This window comes from Myiozetetes cayanensis, unplaced genomic scaffold (assembly GCF_022539395.1).
Source record: "Myiozetetes cayanensis isolate MyiCay16 unplaced genomic scaffold, myiCay2020 scf2-11, whole genome shotgun sequence".
Classification (NCBI taxonomy): Eukaryota; Metazoa; Chordata; class Aves; order Passeriformes; family Tyrannidae; genus Myiozetetes; species Myiozetetes cayanensis.
Genome location: NW_026087411.1, coordinates 23,135,062 through 23,151,722, shown reverse-complemented (window position 1 = coordinate 23,151,722; position 16,661 = coordinate 23,135,062). Strand labels below are relative to the sequence as shown.

At 40.1% G+C, this 16,661-nt stretch overlaps 1 protein-coding gene across 7 annotated transcripts in view; it reads left to right on the top strand.

The window, feature by feature from the left end:
• TRERF1 (transcriptional regulating factor 1) overlaps positions 1-16,661 on the top strand; it is a 100,040-nt gene that overhangs the window by 8,083 nt on the left and 75,296 nt on the right. The window contains exon 1 of one of the 7 annotated variants that reach the window (XM_050315687.1): positions 3,913-3,931. The exons of the other annotated variants lie outside the window; for them this stretch is intronic. The gene's annotated coding sequence lies outside the window, so the exon portion shown is untranslated. Of the gene's footprint in view, positions 1-3,912; positions 3,932-16,661 lie in introns of those variants that run through there. 7 annotated transcript variants of the gene reach the window in all.

Sequence of the window (16,661 nt, the reverse complement as noted above, 5' to 3'; positions counted from 1 at the left end):
TCTGTAAGTATTTGAGTGTCAGAAATGGCATTCTTGCCTCTGTCTGGTAGGTCTTTCACCCTCCTGATCATGCCAAGGTAAGACAGGAGTAGGAACCAAGTATCTGCTTTGTTAGAAGGTGTCTCCGAATGCACGCAGTGGAGCACCAATTACCTTTCCATCCTTATGTGCAGGAATGCCCTGCAAACCATCCCCATGCATTTCAATAAGTCTGCATGGCAAAGCATCAGGTACAGAGTGGGGGAGTGGAGAGAGGTTTCTAAATTAGCAGACAGTTTATGGCTGGAAAAGTGAGATTCATGTTCATAACTAAGTTAAACACATATTTATGAATATGGTGGGGGCATATCTCTGTTGAAGATGGCAATAGTTTGTCTAAACCAAAATACTTGCAGTAGTATGGGCAGGCAAATTCTCCCTCATTATTCTCTCGATGCTGTGTTTCCAGTACTGGGAGAGGCTTCTCAGTCATGGTGGTGAACAGTGATTTTCTGTATTATTTTGTCAGATAAGCTTGTTTTATGCTGTCAGAGTTCAGTAAATTGGTATCTGAGCAGCATGGATCACGATGAAAAAGTATTACTGCTGCCTGCATGTGTTTGATAAAATTAGAAAATGAGTGGCAAATTTTTTCTAAAGTGAGGAAAAGAAGGGTTTTTTTAGGACTATAAAATTTTGAAAGAGATGGTTCATAATGAACTTTAATACTTTTCCAAAGTTACTGCTATTATAATGAAAGAGCATGAATAAGAGAATATGCCTTGCAGGTAGAACCAGAAAAGGCTTCACCATTTATATACTTAAAAACCAAAGATACATTGCAGAGGATGAATTTTACTCTTCATATATTACTTGTAGTAAAAAGCTAGTCTTTGAAGTTAAAAACAGCTTTAGATTTAAAGAAAGAATACACCTGAACAGGGAGGTGCATAGAAAAAAGACACTGGGTTAAGTACTGTTTTGTTAATGAGAAGAACGTAAGTTAAGCCAAATGTGGCTGCCTGCATAGTAAGGTACTGCTTAACATGAGTGGGAATGATAAAATAAGATTCTAACAGACTTTTATTTCAATCATTTCCAACTTCCAGAAGCAGTTTTAATCTGGATATTGAATGCACATTACGTTAGACTAATACCACAGAATTACTCTAATTTATGAAAGGAGCAATACTTTGATGCTGGAAGTCTGTCAGCATATGATCCCTAGGCTAAATACTTGATTGTTAGTTAAAGGGGTTCATTAAAATAATGTGGGCTCCTCTGTTTTTAAAGACTACCTCTCAACCTGTAGGTGATGGTCCAAAACTAAAAAGGTTGCAGCACAGACATTATATGGCAGTGGATGACTACGTAAAGCTAGTGCTGGCTGTTGGAAAAGCTTCAGTTGGATTGTGTGATCAATATTGGGCCAGATCTTTCAGTTTTTAGTCATCTGTAGCAACACCTACTCATGTTGTAGTTGGTTGAACTACCTGTGTGACTTTGAGAGAAGGTGCAGGGTTGGGTCTGAATATGACTGCAGCTCCTTGGTGTAATTATTTTACTCTGTAATAATTGTATTCTTCTATTTGAAGAATCGTAATTACAAAGTGGATGATGGGCTTCAATTATGTAAGGAAAATCCCTACATTTAAGCACCACGCTATCCTTAGCACAAACAGCTTTTTTTTTCAGGTAGAACTTTTACTTTCAGGTTATTTCTGGAAAATTCGTACTGCTAATTATGTAAATTGCAAGAAATGAAAAAAGAGAACAAAAGAGCAGGGCATCTTATTTTAGGCTTCAGCAAACGCAAAGTCATATGTGGCCGTTCCAGAATATGTGCCTGAATTGTTCTGCTACTGCTTCTGTTACCAGTAAACCAGATCAGTTAAACTGGGCATTTCTTGCAGGCTTTGTACAATCAGATTGTCAAATGTGGGAGCTGGGAAGTTTTTGCAGTAGGAAGGTCAGCTTACGCCCCATAGAGAGTTCCTCCCTGCAGGGCTCCTTCCTTGCATACACAGAAGTTTCTTGCTGAAGGAAAATGTAGGACTTTCTGGTTTTTTTGTCTGTTTGTTTTTATGCTGTTGTGTAGCCAAGTGCGTGTTTTTTAGGGCGATCCTGTACCACAGCAGCAAATTTTTGTACCTGCATCTTTTGCCTATTAAGGCAGTAAGAAGTTCTCCTTGAATGAAGGAAAGGCAGATTTCAGATCTGCCTGCTGAACAGAGAGACAGGAGAATGGAAGAAGTGGTGTTCGAGTGAATGAACAAACTTTCAAGCTGACTCAGTGATACATGTACAGTGTACGCTCTAAGGATTAGTCACCACTTACGGTAAATCTTTCTTTATAGTGCCTGGTAGGTATGTGCCTCTATCAAGCTGCAGTTAGCAAGCTTTGTAGGCTGGGAACACAGGTAAATGTTATTTCCACAGTATTTTCCCTTTGAACAACAACAAAACCCAGTGAAACCCTAAGACTTGTAAATTACTGAGCTAAAGGCAAAAGAAATCTTTCAGTTATCTCATGGTGCTGCTATCTTCACCTGTGAAACTAGTAAGAAAGTGAATAAATTATGCAACAACTTTTTTTTTACTGTTTGGAAACCTGTGCTTACATGCTATTAGTGCTTTTCTGCCCTGTTCTGTGCAGGTTGGTTGATTTGATGATATTTTTTTTTTCAGTAGGTAGGTTTCAAGCTGCATTTGTGTAAAACACCGATTTACATGATGGTAACAGAATAACAATTACAGGGAAGGATATTTTCATTTGCCAAGCAGAAACTTCAGGAAAATTACCCTTCAGGTTGAATTTTCTCATAAATGCTCTCAAGTTCTAAAATTATTTACTGGTGTAATAGGTAAGCATAGCACTTAAGGCAGATTTTCTATTAAGAAGTTGCTTTTTCGTGGGGGAAAAGTGGGGGAGTTTATTTAAAAACCCGAGTAATATTTTTAAAAAATGATAAAATTATTCTGCAGCATTTTCTAAGTTACCACAGTTAAGTAAGTTAACTTTTTTTTTTTTTTTTTTTTTTTTTACTTTCAGATTTTTCTTTTAGCAGTTTCTTCTCTGTTTGGCTGAAGTTTTTTTGTTAAGTTAGCTGGGCATCGTTCATAATTCTTAGATGCCTTTCCTCTCTGATCTTCTGACCTGTTTTGCTTGGCTTGTTTAATTTGTCCTTAGAGAATAGTTAATTTCAGCCATAATCATAGCAAAAATCCTTTGGAGCTGTTAGAGCAAGATTTTTTTTTTTTTTTGATAGTTTCTTTAAAATTACTTCCTCCAAAATAAAAGAAAAAAACCCCCGAACATCTTCTTGAAGAGTGAGAACCAGACTCTGCTGGCACTGCTGGGTGGGACGGCGCTGAGGTTGCATGCCTGTACAAGTGGTTTGGCTTGCTGCTCTCCCAACAATCTGATCCTGTCATAGGCTTCGAGTCCTCTGAAGAGCAGGAGCGAAGGCTGAAGGCATTATTAAGTTTTGGGGTTATCACACACTGTTTATTTGAAACGGAGGCCAAACAATTTACATATCTCTCGATCTGGGATCTGAAAAAAAATTTTTTTTTCATTAGCCTTTTGTGTGGAAATGACATCACAGCTTACATCAGCCCTGCTAAATTCAGAGGTTTTTTTCTCCTCCCTTTTGGGTTATTAACTGAGCATTAGCTCTGTGCAGTGAGTCTTCCCTCGCTGACTATGGCACATCAATAACTTCATCATGAATGCTCTGAATTTTGTATGATGAAGAGAAATGAAGATGTGGCCGAAAGCCTTTTAAATGTAACTTAATTTCACTGCTGTACTTGCAACCAGACTGAGTGACCCCCAGTGCTGCGTTGTTCCCAGGATCACTGATGCAGTGGAAGAAAGCCAAGGACAGCACTTTGCCTTCTGACAGATGGGGACCAGGTCTCGATTTTGCTGCAGCACATTGTTGCATAGGTATGTCTCCTCAGCTCTGCAGGTCAAAACCTGCCCTTGTGAGACTGAGTAGGTTCTGAACTGGAGCTCTTAGGTTGTACCTGGATGTCCCATGTGCAAAGCTGAGCTCTGTGGCAGGAATAGGGAGTACCTCATCTCTACCAGAAGTGCCATGTTCTTGGGGCTGCCCTTCTGGGGTCAATGCTGGGGCTGCAACTGTGGCATAGCGTGAAATGGAGGCATGGGGGTTTCCTGTGAGAGCCTGAGGAGCTGGGAGGAGGGAAACAGAAATCAAATTAAAGTTGACACTTTGAAAAGTTGATTGCTACCTTTTTTTTAATCATAAAGCAATTTTTAAAGTAAGTCATTTCCCAGAGGAAAAATAAATACATTAAGAAGAGAAATAGGAGAAATATGATGTTGAATTTATGCATTTGAATGCAGCAGACTTGGTTGTGCGCTGGTGGTGATACCAGTGTGCACAGGGACAAAGCAAAAGGACAACCATCATTCTGACTCTTGCTAAATTTCCAGCCATGACGTCCTATATGCAGAATATTTTAATTGATCTCTACTATTTTGGGAGATCTGAGGCAGTGGGTAAGGAACTGATCCCAGTTACTTAAAAAAACCCCTGAAAACTATGGGGAAACAAACCCACCTGACGCTGTGAGAGTTGTGGAAAGATTTCCCTTCATGTCATGCATCTCATCAGCTGCACTCTGCTCTGGGAGGAAGGCAGGGAGGCCTCCAGGCACCCTCAACAGGAAGACTTGCAGGAAGAGTTTTGAATTGGGCTCTGGTATTTTGAAAGTTATGGACTCACACACTTTGTATTTCTCTTACATCTCTTCTGGCTCAGCTTTTCTGCAGCAGTCAAGGAAGGGGGTGGAGAGCAAAGTGCTGAGGGATGCCCTGGCACTTGGTGTTACCCATGTGAGTGTGTGTTTGAGTGGTCGGTGCTCACGTGCACTGTGGAGGTGGCCCATTGGAAAACTGGTGAAATTACTTGTCTCTTTTAGAGCTTGCAAGGAGCACTTCATCACTGTACTTACTTTTATAGCCATATGCTATTCTTTTTTCTTACATATGTTCTCTGATAATTGTCAGTAGCAGGTGCCTGCGAGCCAAGGCGGAGTGATATTTAAAAATCAGATGCTTAATGGGGATAAAGAATTATGTGAGTTAAGCACCAGCAAAAAGGCTAGGTTGAAAACATTGGCCTCTGAGGGTTGTATTCCTCACAGAGCAGCGGCATGGTTGGTAGTAGTGCTGGTCCTTCCGCTCTGTTGTTCACCTGCAGAGATGTGACCTTCGAGAAGTAGTCAGGAGATCTGTTTTTGGATTTGTGTATCTGGTTTGACTGAATCAAGAAAAAGGGTAAGTCCCTTCTGGTGTAGGTACCGGCCCACAGCAATAATAATGGGTGCGTGTTGCACCCCTGCTTGGTGACTGAGGTGGTATGGGCTGGTTGGAGATGTGACATGAAATCTCTGGTTTGGTAGACTCACTTTTTGAACCCACCTTTCCCTCGATGTTTGTTGAGCATCCTGAGCTGTTCAGGTTGTGTAACTGGTTGCTGTAGCATTGTAAGTGTGGCATTGGTCCCCATGAATTACTGATAGTAATTGTTGATGTTGTCTCCTTCCATCATCTGAAAAACTACCACTGACAGGATGATGTGGGGAGACTTGTAGTTGCTCTGGACTTGGAATGGTGCAACTGTGTCCACTGAAAATCATTTTGGGCAGAATGGCCAGAATCCCCCAGTATCCACGATATTGCTGTCACATCATCTTCATATCTCCACAAATAGCTCTCTGAACCACCATTCCTTCTGCGTATCAGTTGGGGGGAACTTAGAGCTGGGTGTAACAGATGTCTAGGTGACCAACAAATCAGTAGTATCTTGTATTTCAAAGTGTCAGGGACATTTAATGTCCCTAACATTCTTTGTGGGGGGAAGGTTGTTGGTTTTTAGTTTGGTTTTTTTTTTTTCTTCATTTCTGGTAAAGAACTAGTAAAATATAGAGCACATATGGAAATGGCAGACGTTGTTGGGTTTTTGATTTTTTTTTTGTTGTCCTTGTTTCTAAAATTAAGCACACAGGAATTTGCAAGATCTTGCAAAGAATTTAAATGATATTGCACAGTCATGTGTTCAAGGAATCTTTTTAATCTAGTCACATATATTGTGAATAGATCCAAATTTAAAAAAAATACGTTGCAATAAGAAGAGACAAACCAAACAGGATAAAGACAAAAGGCTACTGAATATTTTTTATTGTACTTAATTTAGTTTGCTGGCAGCATTCTGTCGTGTTTCATTTTTGTTCAGTTGTCCTTCATGTTCTTCCTATGTGAGAAAGTAACCTGTGGTATGAGCTGTTCTGCTTATCCCTTGCATAATGTTGGCAACTGAAAATTGGATCACGAGACCAAAGTAGGTCCCTCTCTGTGTCAGAAAACTTAACGATTTCTTCTTCATGTGGGTGGGTATCCATGCACATGGGTAGTAAGTTTTTATTCTGCCACTGTTATGTTTCTGAGCTGGATTGTAGGAGGAGTAGTGATCTCGCAGCTTGACCATAAATGCACTTGGCAGTGCTCACACGGGCCCAGCTGGTTACAGAATTTGGGTCAGGAGGACGGTATCCTGGTGAGCTGTCTGGCACAGGACCCTGTAAGACTGACTAACTGTATTAACTTACCCTAATTCTTGTTATGCATACCATAAAAAACTTTCTTGAATGCTTTTGCTTCCATGTCTCCAGAACCTAGACCTTGAACTACTATAAAACTTCTGAGATACTTTTGATGGCGTGTCCTGCACCACTTCAGGCACGTGCTACTCAAGTCAGACACACTGAAGGCAAGTTTAGTCTTTGTAACTGTAAAAGATGTACAGCACATCATACAATTGTGTATGACATTCCTTTAATTGTTTCTGATGGTAAATTTGATAAGACTTGAGAGATAGACACATGTATATATAAATAAATATATATATATATGTATACACGCATGCACAGAGGGCAGATCTGAAAGTAGTGAACACAGGCACATATGCATTGTGTTGCAATTGTTTTCCTTTGCAGGTTTTGTTATTGTTGTCCCTTTCACAAACCGTGAACCTGTAATTTTTCATGTGCTGTTCTTTGACCCTCTCTACCAGAGAGGCTCAATCTATCATGTTAAAAAAAAATCAATAAAAAGTCTAGAGGTTTATTTATAAAGTAGAGCATGGAGAGAGGGTGCAAAAATTCCATTAAAATGGCAGTTTAACACTAGCTACATCTCTTTGGGACTAAACTCCAATATTCTAAACTATTAAAATTGTTACAAGAGTGCTTTTAAAGTACCACAAATCACAGTAAAGCTTTCTAGTTGAAACTTGCCTTTATATAGTGTGCTAGAATTCAGCTTGTATATGTTTTTGGAGTGTCTGATGCTGCCCTCAAACACCATTTTAGCATCCATTTTAGAGCTTTATTATAGTTAATAATCTTACAGGTTTATCCTCAAGGGAAAATACGTGGATGTAAGAAGTCAGAATTTATTTTCCTTCAGAAGTGTGACTGCATGTGTGTCTTTGTGCAGATGCAGCTCTGAGCAAATTAATTACTTCTGAGAAGTTTGTAGGCTTCTAATGTAATTCATCAGGATTGCCTGACTTGGCACAGGCTACTTGGTTATGAGAACTTATAAATTCAGGCATCTGTAGGCTATTTTATAAGATAACAGTTTTCACCAGTGATGTAGTGGTCATCTACTCCATGTTTCCTATCCAAAGAAATAAATGTGTCCCTCTGCTCATAAATGCAATACTGGAGAGTTTATGGGATAGAATCTGTGTTAAACATCTCAAATATCAGAAGCAGTGTAACTGAAGTGTAAGCTTTGCCTCCACCAAGCATCTTCTTGACTTGTTTTAATAGCTGAAGAAGACTGATCTTGAAAATGTTGAGTTTTAAATGCAAATGGCATTGTATGGTTTTGTGTTGTATCATCTTTTCTCCTGGGATGGAATTGTTTCTAGTGGAAATGCTCTTTACTAACTTACAAAAATACCCAGAAAAAAAATGGGGAACTGTTATTTTGGTCAAAAGCAGGTTTCTCTAGGAGACCGTGCAGACTGTCAGAGACCAGGGCTCTTGGTAGGATTCATGGGAGCAGACTACGTAAATGAACATGACAGAAGGCAAATAAGAAGCTCCGACTCACCAAACACTTGTGTGTGGTATAAATATGCACCCCGTCACACAGTCATATCCATACATACAACTCAGTAACCCAGTTCATTCATCCTGTATTATTCATCAATTTTTTCTTTTCTTACTAACCCACAGCTTAGTTCTAGCTTGTTGCTGTTGCTTGTGTACATTTTCCTTTTTCTTGGCTGCATGGAGTAAAGTAATGATCCCAGCATGTTTAAAAAAAGCAAAGCTATTAACATGGTCCTTTCACTGTTAATTAACGTCTGAAGTTTCAGAAAAAGGGATCTAACTTGTGTAATTATTGTGTGGTTAAAAAAATCTTGAAAATTTCATAGTGCTTGGAAAGTGCAGATGCTAAAAAGAAACCATCAAAGTGTACTTTTTAAAGAAAAGACAACTAAAATCTATTCTGTAAGGTGCTTCTTGATATAATAAAAATGGAAAGACTCTAGTTGTGTTACACAGCTCTGAGCAGAAGTGATAGTTAGCTTCTCTACTTTTGAAAAAAATAAGCAAGTGACGTTAATGATGATAAAGCAGAAGAGCATCATTCAGGAAAGCAGAGTTTCCTGTGAAGTCTGGAGTCACTAACCCACCAAAACCTGGGTTGCAGGTTGGTTAATTGGGTTTTGCCAAATCGTCTTTGCTGCCAGTCGAGGTTGGCTTTCCAGCTCAGCTGTTTGGTTGGGGAGGGTTCCTTCTTGTTCCTCCTCCTCTTCCTGGGCTTGCTCTGGCAGGGAAGGGAGCATGTTGGCTCCTTCACCTCAAGATTTGAATGCTCTCTGGGTTCAGGCCACTGGTTTCCATTTCTCCCTCTTCCTCCCGGTGGTGGACATGCTCTCAGTCTGGCAGGATGTTTGTCTCCTTGCCTGCAGCACTGACCTTTTGCAGATAGTGGTAAAAAAGAATCTTGGTTGAGCATTGACAGTTGTTGGTCCTGTCCTTGAGAACAGGCTGGCAAGGTGTGCACTGGGCCGGCGCTGTGGACACACTTTGTGAAACAGGTGAAATCTGTGGGATTGGAGCTGGACAGCTCTGACTTAGGTCTGGATTGCGTCCAAAGTTAGGTTAAGGTGCTCAGGTTTGTGTAAGGGGTAGTTGCTGATTGCTTCAGCTTCTAAAATTTCTTTGGGAAAAGTGCTGCATTTTGCCAGCTGTGTGCAGGATGAGTCTGATCATGCACTTGCACCTCACTCTTAGTCTTTGTCCCAAGGTTGGGGCATGGAACAGCTCCTGAAGAAAGCACTGAGTCTGCCTAGAGAGTTTTTCTGGGTAATTTAGGGCAGGTGATGCCTTCCTTTCCTCCTGTGAGAGAGGGTGAAAAAAAGCACCTTTTTTGTGGCTTTGCCACAGCGAGGAGATGGCGTGTTGCAGGATGTTGTGATGACCTTACTGAGCTAAACAGGTATTGTGTGTTGGTTTTATTGTGTTAGTGACTGGAAGGGACTGTCCTTCTGCAGGTCCGATCCCTTATGGGTTTGTGGTCTTACTTTCTTTAGAACTGCTCTCTGAGACACCTAAGAAATCACTAATGGAACTGGCAAAACCTTGGGCTTTCAGGAGTTTCCCTACTGGATGTGTTGGTCTTACCCTCTCTCAAGGTTGTGTGTGAATACCAGCATTGGCCCTTTCCTAGTCTTGGAGTTGATCCCACAGTAAGTGAGGAGGGATTCTCTCAGCTTTTCTAATGTTTATGGCAGGAGGGAGGAAATGGAGGTACCAGTCATCCCCTCTCACACGTCCTTCCCCATGCATCTTGCTGGTGGCCACCCGAACTGTCCCCTAGAGATGCTACTCTACCTGAATAATTTCCTGGCTTTGAATTTGAAAATCAGTTATCAAAGTTGCGCAGATCAGCTGTGGCAAGTTCCAGCTTTTGTTGTATGTGAAAGCCTAGGAAGCATACTTCTGGGAAGAGATGCTGGAGATGGGTTGGGTTTTGGGTATTTTGAGGGATTTGAAGACAGGAAGGGAATTAGTCAATGGTGAGGTTTTGAATAACTGCTGTAGCTTGATTTCAGAATCAAGACTAGGTGGATTGGAAGTACTAGATGCAAACTCTGTCAGGTATGAAGACTAATCAAGGCTGTGATAAGTTAAAAATTTTTGCTGTTACTTGTAATGCCATAAAAGCTCTCAGTTTGATTGATATATAATCCACCTGTATAATAAACAAGTTATATTTCCTCTGTTGTTTATACAAACATTTTTGTTGGTAGTATTTTGTGGACAGCACTACTTAACTGACTATGCATGTTAGACATAACTGTTGGTTAGACTTCCGTGGGAAATATTTTAACTAATGGATGTACAAGCATGTGAATTTAGTAATTTCTTTATGCGTTGCTTTCCCAGCTATAAAAGATGTTCCAGTTCAGGAAATAACTTTTCTTAGCAAATAAATATTACTCTAAGGAGAAGATTTTGTGTTTTCTTATATTATGTGCTTTTTCTTTGGGTTGTGTGTGTGTTTTAAAGAAGAGTACTAAGTACTAATAAAAATACTTACTTGAAGTATTGGTGGTTTGATAATGTAAGGTCAGATACTTTTATATTACCTGTGTGGTGTACCACTTGTTTAAAACCAAATTCTAACATGTCTTTCGTGTATATATACAGCTACAGATACTGTAAATTACAAAGCACAGAGTAGAACAAAAAGGTAAGTTTTAATTGTAGTAGATGCATTGAATTAATTGAGATGCTCGGGAAAGCAGATATAGGAAAACAGGTGTTGAGATGGATCCTTCCTTTATATGAGCAGTTCAAATATCAGAAATTGGCTAGAAGGAAATTGTACAGTTTCAATATCTGAAAACCATTTTTACCAGATTTTGCATTTATTGATGGAGCTGTAAAAATATGCAGCTGAGTTGTAGAGTTTCTGCAGATCAGCATCAGCCCAACAGCTCCTGAAGTCTGGCCTCACTTTTTCCTTGGCTAGAGAAGCCAACCCAGTTCTTAAAAACTGTGGGGAAAGTGGCTGGGCATTAGTCTTAGATAAATGGGTTCATTTGGGTTCTTTTGTTTTCTTTTTACTTAAAATATATCTTTTTCAGACAGATTGTTTCCTGGAAATGCTGGGAAAAGTGGTTAACTAAGCAATTTCTTATTACCAGTCTTAGTCCCGGCATTTGATTCTAAAAGAGCAAAATACAACACACAACTCCCTCCCAGCCTGTCAGAAGCCCACCCAAGCCCCGCAGACAGCTTTTGCTCTCCTGTGGCCACCCCAGCCTAAGCACCCCGAGGGAAGGACAGAAAACTTGGTAAATGAAGTAAAGGGGAAAGTAAAGTTCTCGCCGTTTCAGTGTGGGAAGCAAGAGAAAAGTTGCAGGGTTGGTTATATGTTAGCCTAAAAACAGGGTTCAGAAGTTCCTTGGATGGTACGAACTCTATCTTTTTTGCAGGGAACTGCTTTTAAATTGCCTGGCTCTTTAGGACTTGGTTGATAAAATTTAATCTTAGTGAAAAGTGAGTCAGTTACCTAAAATAACATTTCTGTTAAAGCCTTACCCCAGTGTAAAATATTTGAAGTTTTAAAAAAACCCGACTTTTTCTTTATTTCTTCTCTGTCTTTAAAATCGTCTCTGTGATCTGACAGCAAGCTGTGAAATGGTTGTGACACTTACTATCTTGACTTAAGCCTGTATCAAGACTCCACTCCAGGGAGTGCAATCATGCGATAAGCAGAGTAGTCAAACATGTCTTAATTGCTGCAAACTCCACTTAGTTGCTTTCTGGGGCCTTCTCCTCGTGGCGTTTTGCAGGATCAGGACCACGAATTGGCTTCTCCGTACGCTGTTGGTGACCCTTGGCTGAACAGGGTAAAGAAAAGATAGCACATATACTCATAGAGACATAGCAAATAAGAGGACAGTTCACCTTTTATTTTAGCTCCTGGCAGTGCAGGTTTTATTGAATTGCCATTAAAGGAGACTTGGTGAGATGTAAAACGGACTTGTCATGACTTCCTCCAGTGATCCCAGCACTGAAGTGCTGTGGTGCCTGTCTTGTGTTTCTTGGGTTAAGAAAAGTGAAGCAAGGCAGCAGGAAACAGGGATGTAAACTCTCAGAAGCAGCAGGAAAATAATGACATCACTGTTTTTTCAAACTTTGAGCAGTTGTAAAGTTCTAGAGCTGTTTTGATCATATCTGTTTCGTGAGGAAAAATGTATTTTTTTTGTAGTGCTTAATGTGGTTGTGTGGCATATACAGACATGGCAACTGCTTTGAAATGGTGTTTATTTTATTACAGACCTGATTAGTTGGGAGGGAATGGGAATTAGAAATTCTAACAACAAGTACTGGCAATATCTCCTGCCCCCCCCTTTAACATAGCTTCCACTTTTATTTCTTTTTATTGAGGTGCATGTTATCCACTGAAATAGAAACATAAGAGATAGTTGGAATTCAGATTTTTGTGAAGTAGTCTTGTTTCAGCAAGAAAAAGGCTATGAAACTTTTAATAAAAAGTAATGAAAAAAAGTTTTAAAAGTTCTGTCTCTGGAAACCCACTTTTTTCTTCTGAACTTCTTACTTATTGGTGTGATTCTTTTAAAGAGGTTCTGCTGCTTTCAGAAAAAAAATGATGCTGAATGAATATCATGGGATAATACAGAAGCCTTTGTAGGATGTGCACTGACCTACCTAAGAAACCCAAGAGGGATAATTACAACCTTTGGTACTCTACATGTAAATGCACTTTGCAAACGGTTCTCCATGCAAAAATGCGAACCAGTTACGTTTTGGAATCTACATCTATATGGAAAATGGACTGTAAAAGAGATGCCTGTTTCAGGCAATTTTTGACAACTTCCAGATTTAAAAAAATAAAATTATGGCATATTAAATTATTAGGCATCTTTATTAGAGTGTAAGGAAGATTTATGGTGCAATGAAATATTGCTGCAACCTAATTTAGAACTTGACAAATCTGGTTTTATAGGGTTGAATTATAAGGGATACCTCATTATTTGTGAGGAAAACTTTTCTTTATTGTTATTCTTGGCACCCTGGTCTCCTCTTTGGTTGGGTTGTGCTCTGTAGGAGCTGCTTTGGGCAAGACGTCTCAGCTGATTCTTTTTCAAGGGAGCTGTGCAGGATGAAGTCATAATTAAGGTTCACATCCTGCCAAGCCTTTCTTACCACGTGTGGTCACTGATTTCAAGTTAAATGCTTGCAGTCCTCATTGCTTCTCTCAGTCAGAAGTGTGGGTCTTCTTAAAAGCACAGAATATTACTTTATTGTCAGATATTGCTTACTAATAGTGTATATTAGATACCGCATTTACAGGTATCAGTAGTTACAGAAGATTTTGCTGCACCAAAATTACATTTATGCTGCTTTTTTTTAAGGTCTCTATTCCTTTCTTCTGCATGCAGGCCTGCATTGCACAGGGGCATGCTTTCAAGCAAGAGGCTGGGTATGATCTGCCATTATGGCTTGCAGCAGTAACTAGAGAACATCACAAAAAAATCTCGTCATTTGCTCAGTTTGGGAAGTAGGAAATTTTGAGTAGCAAATAGTTCTTTGGCCCTCTTTTGAGACTGCTTATGGTATTATGTTACTGTTTACAGGTTCTCCATTGGGAAACAAAACTGGAAACTAAGTTTATGCATTTGACTAAGCCGAGGAGCAAATTTTAGCTGGAAATAGTATTTCTTTGTAGGGGAATACAGAGTTTCTTGTGTGCAGTGTTTCCTGTGCTGCACTGGCATGCGAAGTGATTGATCTTAAGCAAATTACATATAGTCGTAACTACAACCATCTATGCACACATAAAGGAGCATGTGACAAAGGAAAACAAAAACACAGACTTTGAGCTCAGACAGTAAATCTTTTGGGGACCTTTTCTCCTCATTCTTGTGGGAGAGAAATCTCAACTTCTCCTGATGCTGTGTTACCTGATCCCATGGCTCCTCAAGTGTGTTTTCTGATGTGTTGTGCCTACCACACTGGAGGAGTAAGGCATTGCAGGCTGGCTTGTGTGATCAGGTATAAGTAGGAGAGGAAGTGTTTACGTTTAGAAGGCTCTCATATTGAATACTTAAATGACTTTCTGGTAAGCACAGCTTCACTAGAGTTCCAGTTCGGTGTGTGTCGAATGTGCACTATGTTATGCACTTAGCTTCAGTTATAAACCATTTGCTGAGTTTTAGTGACTCTGATGTTTAGTCTTTGCCCCCCCTGTTTAGACATTAGTAGCCAAGTGTTTTGCCTCTGTATTTAGCCTTAAGTTGCACTTTTTTCTGATGTAGTCATCAGATCAAATTATTTATAAAATGAGGACATCCTTTTGGACTTCATATGTAAACAGTCTTAAATATGTGCACAGACAGAGAGATTCTTGTCTGTTTATCCACAATTAAAGGCCAAACATTAATAAATGCTAACATTAAATAGGTTGTTTTTTTCCCCCTCCTTGATCTTCACTACATTTTCCCTGTAAGGCTCAGATTTCTTCTCTAGATTACCCAAAGAACTTTCACCTTGCCCTTGATCAAGGTACTGGTTGCAGTATGTCTCTGCTACAGTGATTTATCATCAGTTAGGGTAAGCAAGGGAATTTTTTTAGAGTGATTCCTACTGGACAGATATTAATTGTAATCAAAACCATGGTAGCAATGCTGGCATGTGTGTTTGAGGGTAGGATCTGCCATCATTAGGCAATATGGTGACTCCAGGACTGTTAATTCTGGAATTGATGGTGAGAACTGGAAACATGCCATCAGCTCACCAAGGTGCCATTTAAAATTTTCCTGGAGCCACGTTGGTCTTTGGTTGGGCTTATTTGTAAGACATCTCAATAGGCAACAAAGTGCTCCTCTTGTAGTAGGAATTTGGGGGTAGTAGGGAGGGATTCTCAGTCGAGATCAGAGGTGACTGATGATGTCTCAGGGTGCTGCAGCGGGGAGACTGTTTTGGCTCTCTCTGCTGTGTCTTTCAGCATACAGTGTGCTGGACTTGGGAGGTGCCCATACAAGTGGCTGCCTTCAGCTAAATAGGGAGATGGGAAAGTAAGAAGCAGAATGCTGTAAAACAGGGTCTGACAAAGGCGCATCTTTCATAGGTTTTAAAGATTCTGACTGCTGCCAGGGTAACTTCATTTTTGTGATTGTTTCAGCTTTCTGGCTTTTCATTTTGCTTTTTTTAACAAAACTTAAAGCACCCTCTTAGCCAGTGACAGTAAGGTTTGCAAATCAGAACCAAATCTGAGCACAGCACTACACTTGAGTGAGCTGTGCTAATCTAAGACAAGTTTCTGTTTCCTGCTTGGAGCTTCTGCCCTGTGCTCTCGTTTGGCACATGTACGGTACTGTGTGCTGACAGACACCTTTGAGGCACAGATCAGTTAAAGAAGTGTGTGTGGTGGCAAATGCTCCAGGCTCGGTATTTCTTGTGCTTATTGGCTACCTACTCATGGTTAGGAAGTAGGTGTTTGGAGTCATGTAGGATGGAGAGGACTTCTACATAGAGTGGTGATGGGTCCTTTTTTTGTGTTCCTAAAAGTTTAATCTGCCAATGAAAGTATTCCCCATAAGAAGTCATAGAGTGCAAGCAGTGTGTGAGCATAATATTTTAGGTAGTGAATATGTTGAACTGATACAATCCTACGTAGCCCAGCTCTGCGGTTTTCATAAAAGCAGACCCTTGAAGACCCTGTGGTCTCATCTTCCATCAGCAGCTCAATGACTGACTTTCACTTTCCTTACAGTAAGAGAATTGATAGAGAAGAGAATTTACCATCAGTTTTATCTCTCTGCATTTTTCCAGACAGTTTGGCCTCAACAAATTGTACAGCCTCCCTCTTTGCTGCGTGGGAGAGTACAGACTGCTACTGGCGGCAAGGAGGAGAGATTAACATTCATCTGTTCTCGCTCTCTTTTCCATCCCGTGGGCATGGGAGACTTACGAATGTACCTTTCCTTCGGGGAGCGTTTCTACTCATTGCCCTGATGAGAAGACCGCAGAGACACTGATACAGTTGTGCAAGTTTCACATTGCTGATTAAATAGGCATATGAAAAAGTCAAGTGCAGTAGCTCTCTGGAAGGGGTCAGAGAGAAGATGGAAGGACTAGCATAAGCCTTAGGTCACTTGGTTGCTGAGAGATCTCATTTTCTGGAGTCCATGTACCTTGAGGGCTTAATGCAAAGTCTGCCTCCTCACTTGGGTCTTCTATGAAAACTGTGTTTTGCAAGAGTTCTGTTCCAAGCAGAGATATTTACTTGTTTGATTTTCACTCTGTGTTTTAATGTTGCATGTATAGCCAGGAAATTTGATGAGGAATATTTGAGGGGAACAAATGTTGGGGGGTTTTGTGGGCTTTTTTCTGGTGGTGTTTGTTTGTTTTGGTTTTTTTTTTAAAGAAAAGTATTTTCTGGTGGAAGTGTTTTCTGGCTAAAGTTGATGCTGTCCATGCATGTACAACCATAGCAGTGGTGATAACACTCAAACGCAAGATCAGGAGATTTACTTTCGCTTTGTGGCATTGGCAGGGACAGGAAAGATTTGCAAACAAATACTTTTGAA